Raw genomic sequence first — 15,886 nt, forward strand, 5'->3', positions numbered from 1 at the left:
TTGAAGCCATTCCATGTGCATGCTCATACAGAGTTTGCCTTTGTGCCGAACAGTGTAGATTTGTGGGTTTTTGGGTGTGTTTTTTGCATGAGTTTGGTGTTTTTAGTTGAGCATTTCATATCAGTTTTGGTTGCTGCTGTATTTCAGAATTTAAGCTTTTAAAATAGAGCTAAATATATGTATTGGAACGTTATTAAACTTTTGAGATAGTTTATTAGTGTTTTGTGGTGTTTCCGGGCATTTTTGTGTTAATTTCGGGAGCCCGATGAGCATAGTTTTTGTATTACATTTGTGAGCTGTTGTGTAAAGGCTATATAGATCTGGAAATGTCATTTTGTAGGATTTTATGCTGCTGAAATTTCTGTAAAAATGTCCATTTTCAGATTTGTTAATAATAGGTGAAGCTGTGAAGCTTTCGGCACCATTTCTGGCATACCCGATTTGGGGTTTCTTGAGAAATTTGGAGGATCTTTGTGATATTAGTTGTTTGATCTTGAAAATCTGATTAGAGGTTGGAAATATCATAAAAAATCATAGAAAGGTACATTTCAATGGTATCAGAGCCATGATCTTGCCAGCCTGAGGGTTTGTAGAAGTTGCATGTCAGTTTTGACAACTACCCAGATCTTGCATTTCAGTTTTTAGAACTACCCAAATCTTGCATGTCATAATTTATGGTTGCATGTTGCTTCTAATCAGTTGCATGTCAAAATTTATGGTTGCATGCTACTTCTAATCATTTTCATGTTAGTTCTTGGTGAATTTGGTGGTTGTAGAAGTTTGCATGTCAGTTTTGACAACTACCCAGATCTTGCATGTCAGTTTTGACAACTACCCAGATCTTGCATTTTTGACAACTACCCAGATCTTGCATGTCATAATTGATGATTGCATGTTTCTTATAATAAGCTGCATGAAAAAATTTATGGTTGCATGCTACTTCTAATCATTTTCATGTTAGTTCTTGGTGAATTTGGTGGTTGCATGTTGCTTCTAATCAGTTGCATGTCAAAATCTATGGTTGCATGCTACTTCTAATCATTTGCATGTTAGTTCTTGGTGTTTGAAGAAGTTATATCCTATTGAGGTTACACTCTACTTTATCTAGAATGGACAGGTATAGTACAGAATCTCAGAGGACACGATCTTGGACAATTGATATCCAGAGTCAAAACACTAGGAAGGATGGTTATTTAGACATTCATCATAAACTTATGAAAATAAGCCATGACATGTCTGAACAATTGATTGAGCACCACCGTATAATGAATGACATGTTGTCCGACCCAGCTAAGGTGGATAAGTTGACTAGATTTCTATTTGGCAAATTTTCTCATAGGGCAGATGACACAATTACCAAGAACTTGCATGAAGAGTTTGAGAAACTAGCTGATAGCCAGGTAGAGGTCTCAGATTCTACTCTGCCACAGGAGGTGGTGGGAAAGGATATTACATAGATTGATAGTAATGGTCAACTTGATACTCAAATTGAGACAATTGTTTACAGGTCATCAAAGGGTGATGCCATAGGTATTCAGGATGGTATAGTTACAATAGGCAGTGACTACAGTGTAGTGGGTTCAGATGATGACTATGAGGATGTTGTTGTGCAGGATGGTGAGATACCTGGTAGAGATGAGAAAACATTGAGAATTCATGATTTTGCTAAGAAAGATTACCAGGCATAGTTAGATGCTTCACCACATGAGGTTGAGGCTGGTAGTACTTCATGTGATTTGTCCAGCCAGCTGAAGGTGAACAAAGATAGTATTGTGACTTCATTATCTCATCATGACAGGTATGTGGAGTTAGTTGGTATTGGTCATATTACTCAAGTGAGGAGTTTGCTTGAGTTACCAGTTGATTCTAGTTTACGGATATGGACTCGAGATTGTTATATTGGCATTTGGGATTCAGTTCACTGGAGATCTTTAACACTTTTTGGTAGCAGTGTTTGTTTGGGTGCTATCATGGATTTGATTAGCAGATTACATGGTGTTGTCTTTTCTTGTGCCAGTATATTGTCTGATGTTGGTATTAGTTTTTATACACCGATGTTGGGATTTGTTCATATATCTAGTCGACCATACTTGCTAGAATGTGTTGATGATATTTCATATTTAAAAGTGTATATAGATGAGTCCTAGGATCATATTGGCATTGATGACATCCAGGAGGATGCAGTGGGCAATTTTGAAGACTTAGTTTCCTTGGGTATAGAGGAGTTGGACAGCAATGCTAATATTTTTGATACTCCGTATGTTGATATGAGTTTTAGATTTGATTCATAGGATATGGATGGTAATACTCTAGAGACTAGTAACTTTGAGGATACTCCTTTAGACAGTGCATCAGAGGAGGTTTGTAGGAGACAATCAAACCAGTGCCATCATGTATCTAATCAATTGAGAGTTAGTGACCAAGACATTGCTATCACTTGCCAGCATTTCGATGCTGCTCGTCAGTTGTTAGCAGTTTATGGATGGGGTTCTCCTACTAGTGATGAGCAAGGAGGTAGTTATCTTTCCTTGACAGAGTTCCACTCTTTATGGGAGGCTATCCAGATTCTGAGACAAGATTATATGCAGTTGGTAGCCGACAGAGATTATCTTATGAAGTGGGGCAATATAGCATATGATGCATTGTTGGCCAAGGAAGATGAGGTGAGTGAGCTTACTGAGTAGCTTGAGGTGACTTCTGAGATTCTTGAGAGTACACAGTTGGCTTTCAAGGAGTCACAGTTTCATTTGGCTAAGGTGACCATGGAGTTAGAGCGACTACAGTCTTTACCTGATTCTATACAGTCACAAGCTGTGGTGTTTGGTGATCCGAGGATGTCCATGGCCGAGATTGTTAGAGACAGTGGAGATGGGGATGCATCCATCCTTGATACTAACATTGGCATATCAGGTTCATTCCCACTAGAGTCAAGTTCAGTTGAGTTGGGTGTTGTAGCAGATTGTTGTATGCCTAACATGGTGGTGGCCTCTAGTATTGATGGCACAGAGACTAGAGATGTATCAAAGATCATGTGTGATGTTGGTGAGTCGGCAGTTGGCATGGTTCCTACTAGTAATACTACTCCCTTGGTGATATCTTCGGAGGTAGTAGTTAGTTCCAACATGGTTAATGATCAATTGCAGTTAGTTTCATCTGGATTACAGTCTGAGCCACTAACTAAGATTGGTGCATTCTATCGGCATTACACTGTGAGGTACGCTCATCAATTTACCTTTGATGACCATGTTGATGAGATAATGATACAGAGATGTACTTTGGTTCCTAGTGCTTATCATCAGTTATGGGACAATTTGATGCCTCAAGATGAGAGTTGTGAGGGGCATGACATGGTGATAGGTTCTGCAATTGACAGCTTGATAATATGTGACTTAGAGAAGGAGTTTGGGAGTGATGCTTCAGTGGGTGTTGTTATTGATTCTACTCCTTTGGCTATGACATCTCCTGACTTAGCTAGTGATCAGTCACAGTGGGTTGTATCAATTGTTCATGGTGAGTTGTTGACTGAGGTTGGTTTTTTTAATCAACATTATATTGCAGGGTATGTACATCAGTTAGTATTTGATCCTTGTTTTGAGGAGTTGATGGTAGGAAAATTTGGTTTGGATTCCATTTCTTACTCTTTATCTTATAATGTCTTTTCACCATCAGCAGTGCATGGAAGTTATGGTTATGAGATACTGGCTGGTGATTTGCAGAGTTGTGTTGATTGCAGGAGTTGTACAGTGTGTGGATTCTCCATACTTGGTACAGTTTCATTCGAGAGCGTTCACCATTGTTGCAGAGTTGGATTGTACATTCCATATAGGCTAGTGGGATGCGTTGATGGTATTTACTATGTTGGTAGTTTGATTTGTCCACTTTACTTGGGTTCTGATGTTCTAAGAGTTTGTATCTTATGGGTTTTTGACTATGGCAGTGGTGATTTTGGAGTTTGGTTGAGCTATAATTGTCAGTTTGATTATGGATTCCTCTTGGTCATATTGCAGAGGTATTGCAGGAGCCTGTGTTAATTGGTAGTAGTATAGTTCATGACTACATTTGGGATCTAGGTGGATTGATTAGTTTATTTTTCAGCCATTGCTTGAGGATAAGAAATTTTTGGGAGGGGAGGACTTTTCATGTCCCCTTTTCAAATAATTAAAAAATAATAATCTTTGCTAAGGCGGGCAGGCCCAAGAAAGTGAAGTTTCAGAAAAAGGGGGTTAATCTTTGGAATTCGTTGGACTAATAAATGAAATTATTATTAAAATATGTTTCATTAACCTCTCTTGGACTTGAGTTACGGTTATGGCCTCTTTTAAGGGGTTTGGAGGCATTTTGGGAGATTCGAGAACTTGATTTTTGCTCATTCTTTGTTATTCTTCAGAGGCTGCCAAACCTGTGGAGAAGGAGACCCAAGAACGAGAGTTTGTAGGTTTCCAGGGAGACCCAAGAATGGGAGTTTGTAGGTTTCTAGGAAGGCTAAGGATGGGAGTTTGGAGCCATTCCATGTGCATGCTCATACAGAGTTTTCCATTGTCCTGAACAGTGTAGATTTGTGAGTTTTTGGGTGTGGTTTTTGCATGAGTTTGGTGTTTTCAGTTGAGCATTTCATATCAGTTTTGGTTGCTACTATATTTCAGACTTTAAGCTGTTAAAATAGAGCTAAATATATGTATTGGGATGTGATTAAACTTCTGAGATATTTTATTAGTGTTTTGTGGTGTTTCCGAGCATTTTTGTGTTAATTTCGGGAGCCTGATGAGCATAGTTTTGTCCTACATTTGTGAGCTGTTGTGTAAAGGCTATATAGATCTGGAAATGTCATTTTGTAGGCTTTTATGCTGCTGAAATTTCTGTAAAAATTTTCATTTTCAGATTTATTAATAATAGGTGAAGCTGTGAAGCTTTCGGCACCATTTTTGGCATACCCGATTTGAGGTTTCTTGAGAAATTTGGAGGATCTTTGTGATATTAGTTGTTTGATCTTGAAAATCTTATTAGAGGTTGGAAATATCATACAAAATTAGAGAAAGGGACATTTCACAATCCCTCCCAACACATCCACCATCATGGATCAAAGTACATGAAGTGCTCCATCCTAGTACTTACATAAAAATCAAAGTATCTAGAATCTCAAACATGAATGATCTCATCTCCTATTATGCCATTGCCATTGGACATACATAGAAGTCATCCAAAGAGAAAGCAATGCAACATGTCACATTAGAAGATCATAAAATTCTGTATCAATTGAAATGCCAAGCCCAAAAAAACTTGATCCAAAGGAAATCACATGTACCCATAGTTATCAAAATATCCATAGCTAAAATAGCACCCATAGCAAGCACCAACACATCCAACTATCCATACCTCCAAAGGTATACTAAGTGAATCTCACATCATCAAAATTATCTAATTTGTAACCTACAATCACAAGCCTCAAGAGCAATACCTACCACATATATACCAAGAAGCTCACATTGCAAAAGATAATGTCAAATCTATAACCAATCCACTCACAAAATCTCAAAGAAGTGAATCCATGTAGTCTCAAGGACATCCATAATACATAAACCAATAACCTACAAGAAAAACTCTTATACACTCTCCCAAGTTCTACATAGCCAATAGAGGAAAGAGATAAAAGAATAACCATGTCATCTCTCACATGACATACATGAGCACAAACTAGTGACCACAATCTCTAACCAATCTCAAATGTAATGTAAGTAAAATTGAACATCTAGGAAGATAACCAAGAACAAAGAGAAACCATGCAAATAATAACTCGTATCATGTCATTCTACACACACCTCTACATGTAAACTATGCAAGTATGATCTCCTCCATAAAATCCCAACCAAGAAGCCACAACAACACCCAAGCAATTCCATATAACTAATCATGGATATAAGCCTCTCGCAAGAAGATCAAACTCATAAAACCATTCCTAAACAAATGAATACGCACAATATAAAACCATCTCCCAAACATAACCAACATAACAACATATGCAAATGAAGATAACCAATTCTAAACCATCTCTCAAATGAAACCTCCAGAACTAACTCATGTACCATAGCTCAAGATCCATATGCATGAAATACAAGCATAAATATAATGGAACTAAGAGAAAAAAATAATGGTCTATACCTCTCAAGTAGAAAACCGCTAAGTAAACCAAGAGTGGAGAATGAGAATGCTCATCAAGATATTCAAGTCTTCAACCAAGACTCATTTAAGAACAATCTCCTCTCAAGTCCATATAAGGTGGCTGCCCCTCAGACTTCATGTTGAAAACATCAACTATCCTAACAAATACTTCTCTAATCCAAGAGAAATCAACATCACCACCATCTCTAGGTATCCATGAGTACCCATAACCAATCAATACATGCCAACTCCAAATGCAACATAACAATATCATGAAGTATCTAGCTTATGATTAATGTACTCAATACCAAGAAACTAAACCAAGATCAATGTCAAAGTTCCAACCATGGCCCTAGGAATATAAACATGATAACATGATCTTACCATCTCAACCAAAGTGATAACCTGTTCCATATTAACATACTATAACATGTCAATACTCTACATGTGTATCAAGAGTATACTATGACATAATAATAAAACCATCCTCACACCAAGGTTAACATGCCAAATGAAAACATAAACCACACCTTACCAAGAACCCCATAAGTCCTTAAGATGCAACCATCTCCACACACAATGAAGAACCATATCCACATGCCATGAAGATAACCAAGAACTCCATGAGTCATCAAGATCTAACCATCTTCACACACCATGAAGATAACAAGTGTATAATGCAAATGTCAAAGATGGTTCTATAGCAAAACCATCTCCACACACCATGAAGAACCATATCCACATGCCATGAGGATAACCAACAACCCCATGAGTCATCAAGATCTAACCATCTTCACACACCATGAAGATAAAAAGTGTACGATGCAAATGTCAAAGATGGTTCTATAGCAAAAGGATCTAAGACAAACCTCCAACATCTGCAAACACTCAATAAATTTATCAATGCCAACAACTCCCACTCAACTATGGAACCAAGTCACCCATGGCATCATAAAATCCATTTCCTACATTAAGATCCTCCAAGTCTACATCCACACAACCAAAGTGTTAGTACCAAATGAACCAAGATCTCCAAACCAAGAAGATACAAACAAAACCAGGAAATAACCCTACACTATCACCTCATCACTATCACATGCTCCCACTGAACCATGTATTCAAGCTATCCATGACATCATGATGAGAAATGCATCCTCTAACCATGAGAATCAACCAAGGCATCAAACCATCAAAGAACTCAAAGTGCACATCATGAGCTCCTCAGAAAAAACCAAATAACCATGATCCTCAACCAAGAAGATACACCACCATAACCAAATTATAAATCAAGGTTGTACTTTTATATCCAATCATTTTATGCCAAAATCTATCACACCATGATCATATCCATGAACTGAGCATCTAACTCTCAATATGTCCAACTTGTTAGCATAAAATAGTTAGCCACAATCCTCCACTATGACTATACCTGGTAACAACATCTCATCCCTTTTGCATGAAGAAAAAATTAGAAAATCATGTGACTTAAGGCATAGACAACCCAAATCCAAGCCACCAATTTGAATATGCATCAATAATGAAGGATCAATGGGCAAAGACAACCCATAACCAAGCTATAAATGGAGCATGTAAGGATAGACCACTTATAACACTACACAACTTGTAGACCCAACAAGTCATCATGCATATCCAAACCAAACACTAATAACAATATCATTATGAGACTAATCTAATATATGAACTAAGTACAATGACATCAAATCTTAAATCTCTAAACATACAATTTCATCAACTCATAGTGCTACCATAGTCAATAAATATATAATAAACTATTCAGATCAATATATCACCAAATAAACCATGAAAAACCTACACCAAATCTAAACCAATGTATAGAGCTCTCCAATAGATTTTTTTTGACTACTCAAATTTCAAAATCTAACTCTATATGCCCAAGATATGGCCTAATTTGTGCTCCAGATAAACAACATCTAAATTTTAGGCTCTTAAAACCTAAAAAAATATCAAAATCACAAAACCAAACCTACACCAAGTTGTAGTGCTCTAAATTAGGCTTCCAACGCCTATAAGAAGTTTGAAATCTGATATCCTAAGAGAAAGTTATAGCAGTTTTACTAAGACAGTCTTTTTACCATTTTCACTATGATTTTTCATTTTTTATTTTTTTTGTAATGAAAATTCCAATGGGATTTAATTTGACAGCCATCATGGGTTGAAACTAAAAAACTCTTTCATTTTCTCTAAACATGACCAAACTAGGGCATATTATATATCAAAATTTATGGAACCATTGACCCGAATTTAATGGTGAGGTCTGTTCTTACCCAGGAAGTCATTTCAGTAAGCTATCCCCTAAAACTCTCATTTAAATGAAACATCTACAAAAATCCTTTTGTCCAAAAATTTTACATGCCCAAAATATACCAACATCCCATCATAATAGCAAATTCAAAACCCTTAGATTTGTAATAAATAACTCATATATCTTGCCTTTTCTTTTATCCTCCCATGCATTCCCATGGATTCAATAAAGGGTTACAATAATAAAATCATAGTTCTGATACCACTTGTAAGGAAACTTGCAAGAAAGAATATAATTATTTCCACATAACCCTTAGTAGATTTGAAATAAATATGCAATTGAAATCCACATGCAAGAGAATAGACAACATACCCACAAAAATATGACACAAGATATATCCTAGGAAACCTTCATTAAGAGAAAAACCTAGCCTCCAAAAGCATCCATCACTATGTATTATTTAGAAAAAAACACCAATAAAATACAACCATGGAAGCCTTCAAAGCCATAGCCACAACCGAGCAACCTATGTGAACAAGCATGAATCCACACATCTCATGCCATTCTTCCAAATTTCACAAATGCTCCCTTGGCTAACCTATCAAGCCTTGTCCCACTTGACTCTTGCCCTTTTTTCCTTCTCCTTTTCACACCAACAACTACCTTTGTTGCTACTTATATAGTATCAAGTTCCACAAAACCACCAAGTGGTATTATATAAACCATGTGCTACCTAACCCACCAACCCCACATTTAATATTGGGCATTTAATTCTTTTCCCCAATATTAAATAATTACATCAAATATTATCACAATGTTACAATACAACTCATCAAGTATATCCCATGGGAATCTTTACATGTTGCACATCCATCTAGGTGCAACATTACATAATAAAATAAAATGATACAATATAACAATATTATGCAATGTCTGCAACACCCATTATCTCAACAAAGTTAATTGAGAAAGGAGAAAAGAAATTTGACAATAAAGTACTTGAGCATATTGCTAAGCAAATCACCATTCAACAATTTTTGAGTAAATCTTTGGCATTATTGTGAAAAAGGGGGAGAGACTATGTATATTATATGGGGGAGAATCATGCAAAAAGAAAAAATGTATATAGCAAAGGAGAATTTTGCAAATATGTTGTATAGTATATTGTATATACTTACAAAGACAAATTTTTAAAAATCTCAAAATAGTATACCCTTCCAAGCCAATATCACATGGTGATGTATATAAGTTTTGGCTAATAAGTATTTTTGTCACTAATGCCAAAGGGGGATATTGTTGACATACCAGTCAAGTTTGTTATTAGTAATAACACTTATACAAATTTTGAATGGCTACCAAGCTCATTAAACAATCTATAGTGTTTTCGATGTAATTTTGTAGCCATCAAGTTCTACAATTGCTACTGAGTCTTTTGGATTAATTCCAGTGGCCATTGAGTATTCTAGTGGTTACCAAGGGAATTGAGTTAGTGTGAAGTGCAAGAGTTCAAATTGAGAAAAATCAAGAAATGTGAAGTCTAGCAGTTCAACCCAAGTACTCTAGTGGTTATCAAACTTTTTAATTTCTACCGAGCTAGTAGTTCATGTGATGCAAAGCTAGTGTTAATAGACCCATATGTAAAGATAGTATTTATTGAGTGAAGCCATGGTAAACTAGTGATTCAATTTATGTCAGGTTACATAGTAACTACCAAATCACCAATGTACACCGAATTCAAGATTACTTTGAGGTGATTAGTATGGACCAAGCTTGTACTTCTACTAAGTGCATGATGATGCCAAGGAATGACAATGGACACAGAGTATCATAACTTCACCAAGTCAGTCTTTAGAACCTAAATGTCTTCATATCGGCCAACATTGTAATATTGGAGTTAACTTGTATAATGGCTGACTTTGTTATTATGTAAATTGGATTGGTATATATGTAATATATTTTATCATATCCAATGTGTTTGAATATATAATTCATGAACATAGGTGTGTAAGAATGTGAATCAAATCAAGCAGCAAATAAAGTATATATTGAAGGCCATATTAGAAAATGACCAATAGAGACATATCCATCACAAAAGTTAATCAATATAATCAAGGAATCTCTATCAAAAATTTAGTTGTAAGTCAGAGATCTACTATTTCATTCTAACAGGTGAATCACTCTAAATCTTTTAACAAGGTAGACTTAATAGTCTTTCTCAAAATCCCTTTACTGAGTGCATACTTTATTATGTGTTTATAAATCCTTCAATAAGGTGGACCTAGTAGTCCTAATTGTTCCTAACAAGGAAGATCATCAAAAGTGATCAATGTAAGTCTTAACATGCCAACATTATGCTACAATATTGAAATTTTGTAGGTATCATCCCCACCCCAATTTTACTTTCTATTTGAAAGGTTTCTAGGTCACCAAATTATTGTGTTCAAGTGTTATGAATGTTTTATGTTTTTAGTTTCTCATGCATGCAATTAGATCAATAAATGATAATTGGTATATTACTATAAATTGTTGAATTTGGTAAAGCTTTAGAGGTTACTAGTTCACCCCTCCCCTCTCAGTAACCTAGCATAGTCTTGAATATTTCCAACAGATCAGTATTGTGTCCTAATGATTTTTCAAGTGCATAGAGTCCAAGTCAAAGAAGTATGGAAATTGCACCTAATTTATGGAGAGAATTTCAAAGATAGAGTATTGAGAAAGTAGTTATTGATGCTTGTTCATTATCTTACATCTAAGATGCAATAAGAAGATGCACAGTCAAGAAGTGACAAAGGATAGTGTGTTGGCGATGTCAGCAAGTGTGTAAGCCCTAGTATGGAAGATCTAAATTTTTTATAGAATGTGAGCCAATAGTGCTATTGTAAATGTAATTAATTAATTATCTTATTATAATTAATTGTTAAAGCCTCAAAGTTGACTTAAGGAATTATTTTGAAGATATGGTATAAAGAAAAGATGTTTTCCTTGTTTGTGTAGAGTGGTGATTGTGGTATGAAGTGAAAAGTGCAAAAAGGAATGGAGTGTTTGGTGAATGTGTATATGTGATCCAAGGGATTGTTGGATGTGAGATTTTTAATCTGGTTACAAGATTTGAAGGAGTAGAGGTCTAGTTGATAGGACAAAAGAAGAGGAAGGAAGTACATTTTATTTATATTATTCTACAAGGAAAAATAGAAAGATCATTTAGATAGTTGGTTTATTGGTCTTTCCCTTGAAGTTGTTTGGACAATGGGTCCAATTGTCTTCCACAACTCCTAACAAGGTTGGAATCTCCTTATAGGGATTCAAAGTCTCCTAACATGGATTCATATGTACTAAATGTATTCATAGACTCCTAATAGGTTCCATCCTCTAACAAGGAATGTTCATATTAGTACTTCATCTTGTGGGTACCATCCCCACCATGATTTTCCCTATAATCAAGGTTTTCCCTAGTTAACATATCTAGTGTTATTGTGCATGAGTATCTTGTTGCAGTTTCTCATTATATTACTCATATGGTTAAAGTTTAATAAGGTTGATAATTGTGATATTAGTCGGATAACTGATTCAACATCACACACCCCCCCCCCCCCCCTCTATAAGTTATATTGGTGGACTATGTATTCTAATAGGAGTAATTAAGGACTCTTGGTATTTGATCTTGAATACTTTCTTTTGACACTTGAGCTGGTTGAAGACTTGGAGATAAGTTGACATAATGAGGCCTTTGTCATTGATGTCAATGGGGGAGAATATGTATGAAAAATATCTCCTAAGTATGTCTAGGGAGATTCCATGGAAGTCCATACTTTATTAGGGAAATTTAGAAAGATTCATGTAAAGAAGAAGGAGAAATATCTCTATGGGTGTGATATGCAACATAAATAACCTTTTTGTATGGTGATTTTTATATTGTGAATAATTGTTGACAATCCTAAGAAGATCATGAGTAGAAAAATGTTCTAGAGGTTTTTAGATTTGATTGATGAAGAAAATTTGAAAAGATGAGTTCAACAATAGCAACAACAGAGTATTGTTTGGTATTCTTAGAACCTAGATTTTTTTCATCTATGTTACCATCAATGCCAAAGTGGGATATTTTTAGCATGAATATTGATGATACTACTTTTGGGGAGTACCCTAAGCATTGGAGAGTATTGACATGTTGCATTCATGACTATGTTTATCATTGGTGTCAACATAGCAACAAGTCTGTGAAGATTGCTAGAGTAATAGACTGAGATCCTAGATGTATGGACAATGTTTTGATTGTCTAGTGATGTAAAAATAGGGACATGTTATATATTGTGTCCTAATGTTAAGGTTCAATCCACATAGTCTAAGTCAAATATTTATGGAAGATATGATTGATAGACAGAGTACTTAGAAAGAAGTTTCTAATGTTTGTAATTGTTGGTGAATAGATTGTCCCACTTTAAAGAAACATGCAAATATGACCCTGGATGCCCAAATGATAGAACAAGCTAACACCAATAGTTGGATAGGTTATCATGGGTTAATAACCTTCCTCTAATTTTTTATCAGGTACAGCTCCTCGTACAAGGTATTCAATGAATCAAATGTAAATGCTTTTACCAAAAAGCATAGAAGGATATCAAACATCCACCCATAAGTACAACGTAGATGTGAAAATCTATACTAAAGCACGAAAAGAAACCAAAGAATAGCAAGTGACACAAAGTTCATTTGCTGAATGTTGCATCATGTAATAAGAATAAAACTGACTATTTCATCTTCCTGAAAGGATTGAAATCAGAGCCTTTAACATGATAAAAGAACAATGACATTGAACTATAATGTTCAGAGAAAACTAAAAATGCCTCAAAGTACGAATTCAGTGGAAGGAAAAACACATTATAGCCAAAGTTAAATGCATTTCACCTCCAGCCTCCCTTCTCTGACTATGTAGACCACAAAGCTTCTTTCACAGGTTACAATTCAACTAATATTCAATGAAAATAGAAATTCTTCCTATCATATTACATCAAGCATGAAATACTTTTACCCAATCTCAGACACACAATTCTGAAAAGAAAAGAACTATGCTCGTGCTTTGCACTTGTTTGGCCCCTCAAGAAGATGAAACCATCCTGCCAAAAACTTCCTCTCCTCCTACTTGAAACACATAGTCTCCAATCTGGAAGAAGAGGAAAAAGAATTGGAACCCTCTTTAACTGTATTCACAGTTCTCCCAATCCTACTACTGCTCAAAGTCTCGCAGCCAAACTCAGAAAAAAAAAAAAACCCTCCTTTTTCTTGCTATTGCCTTTTTAATCTTTCCTTGATGTCGGTGACTGTTTAGTTTTGATAACTGATTCTTGAAATAACTCCTACAATGCCTTGGAATTATTTTCTTTCTTTTTGGATTGTAGATATATCTCTTTATCACCTATCGGTTTTCTAACTAGCTGTATCATTTTTGGCTTATATGACTCAAATATCATTAAAACATAAAGCCTATATTTACCCAATGAGGTTTTATTATAATGATATAAGTTTCCTTCCTACCATTAGCCCAAATATTTACCACATTCCAATTCTTTTGAATTAGGTTTGGCAGAGACATTTGTCATTCCCCATATCATCTGCATACTAACACTACTCAAGCCTCTATGTCTAGATGGCATTACATTCGCCATTGATCTGTTTTGCACTTTGTGATTCTTTTGTAAAATATGTCGCTGTCTATGAGACTCCTTACTAAGACTGTGTCTAAAACTTTTCCATGTTTTCTCTAATGTTTCAGATGGCATGGGCATTGTTTTGCAGAGACCGTGGCCTTATCATATCATTTATCCCACTCTGCAAGCTTTCGTGCTATCTTCCCAAAATATTGATCTGTACTCTGCTTTTTTTTTTAATATTCATTTGTACACTCAGCTTTGGCATCGAATCTCAATCATAAGGTACAATAGGAAGTCTTTACTATGAGCAACTTGAACTTGCAATTCAACCACCTCTATCCTGCAAGGGCTTTCACTCAAGTGTATGCATTTAATACCATAAAGTTTTGGTGAATATTTTATTCACCTATAATGAAGATGGTGAAAGGTCTCAAATCTTGTATCTTCTGTCTATAAATTTGTAGCAGATCGAGACAAAATGTAATCTCAAAATCACTTTCCTATTCATGCATTTGCTGGTGCTGACTTGTTTTTTCTTTCAATGCATTATGAATGGTCGATTCTTCTTATTGAATCAAGTGAGCAGATTGCAATCACTGACCTTTGTGAAGTGTGTCTTATTGAACAATTCATATATTTATCCCATAAATCCATGATTTGTCTGTGCCATGCCAAGACGAGCCTTCTCTAATGTCACAATCTAGTATTTGATTTTGCCAATGATGTAGGTGCCAGATTTGTAGAGTATCGATTGTCAAGATCTTTTGCCCACAGTGATCTTCGTTAGCTTAGTGCACAAGCACCTACATTAGTTGTGCTCGGGGGTCAAGACTATATTTTTCTTTAAAACTTGTTAGTCATATTGCCACCCACCATGTTCCTTTTCATGTGAGTTTCTTCCATCACGGGTGTTGAGAAGAGGTACCCTCAATAAAACCATCGCTAACTATTTGCACTTTTAGAATTGCGAATTGTCAAATAGACAATTATTGATGTCATTGAAAATTATGAATGACCTTATGGGATTCTGCTTTTCATCTGCAAATTCTTGTGATGATAAGGATGCATACATCCATGATCAAGAATTAACTCATAAATAATGAGATTTTCATGTGACTCATTATATTGATAGCCTGGTTATCAACTTGAAGCCTTTGGGTTTTCATATTGAGCTCCATTCTTTTAAGCTAATGATCTATCTTATAATAGATCCTATGTTTTGAACCAAAGGTCTGCATCTTTATAATTGAATCTTATACTGGTGGTGTTGAGCTTGAAATTCAAAATAGTCTTGAACCTGAATTCTAGATCTTTGAAACCTTGAATTTGAATCTGCAGATGTCGAGTCTCCAAATTTTGAGCATGTGAACCCTTTGAATTTAAAAATAGAGTGAGAATTAAGTGCTTGAAATTTGACTCTGATAACTAGCAAACCATCTTGAATCAACTGAGCTCAATTGAACATGAAATATTGAATGGGGCTAAACATTGCATATGGAGGCCACCAAAATCATCTAAAATACTAAGTTTACTAAGCTGCCAAACTAGATTCTGGTATCAAGTTGAACACAAATTTTGGATTTCTCTGAACTAACAAGTTTTCATTTTGACTACTTTGAACCCATTGAACTACTTTGAACTACTTCGATCTTCAGTTCAAAGTGGTTCAAACTCTGCACTTGAAGTTTTAAAAGTGTAACCATATTGGGCACTAACAATAATATATCTTTCATCTAAGATGTAATAAGAAGATGTGTGATCAGCTAGTGATAAAGAATAGTTTGATGGTGACATTAGCAAG

Source organism: Cupressus sempervirens, chromosome 8 (assembly GCF_028749045.1).
Source record: "Cupressus sempervirens isolate cs-2001-9-10 chromosome 8, ASM2874904v1, whole genome shotgun sequence".
NCBI classification, from domain to species: domain Eukaryota; kingdom Viridiplantae; phylum Streptophyta; class Pinopsida; order Cupressales; family Cupressaceae; genus Cupressus; species Cupressus sempervirens.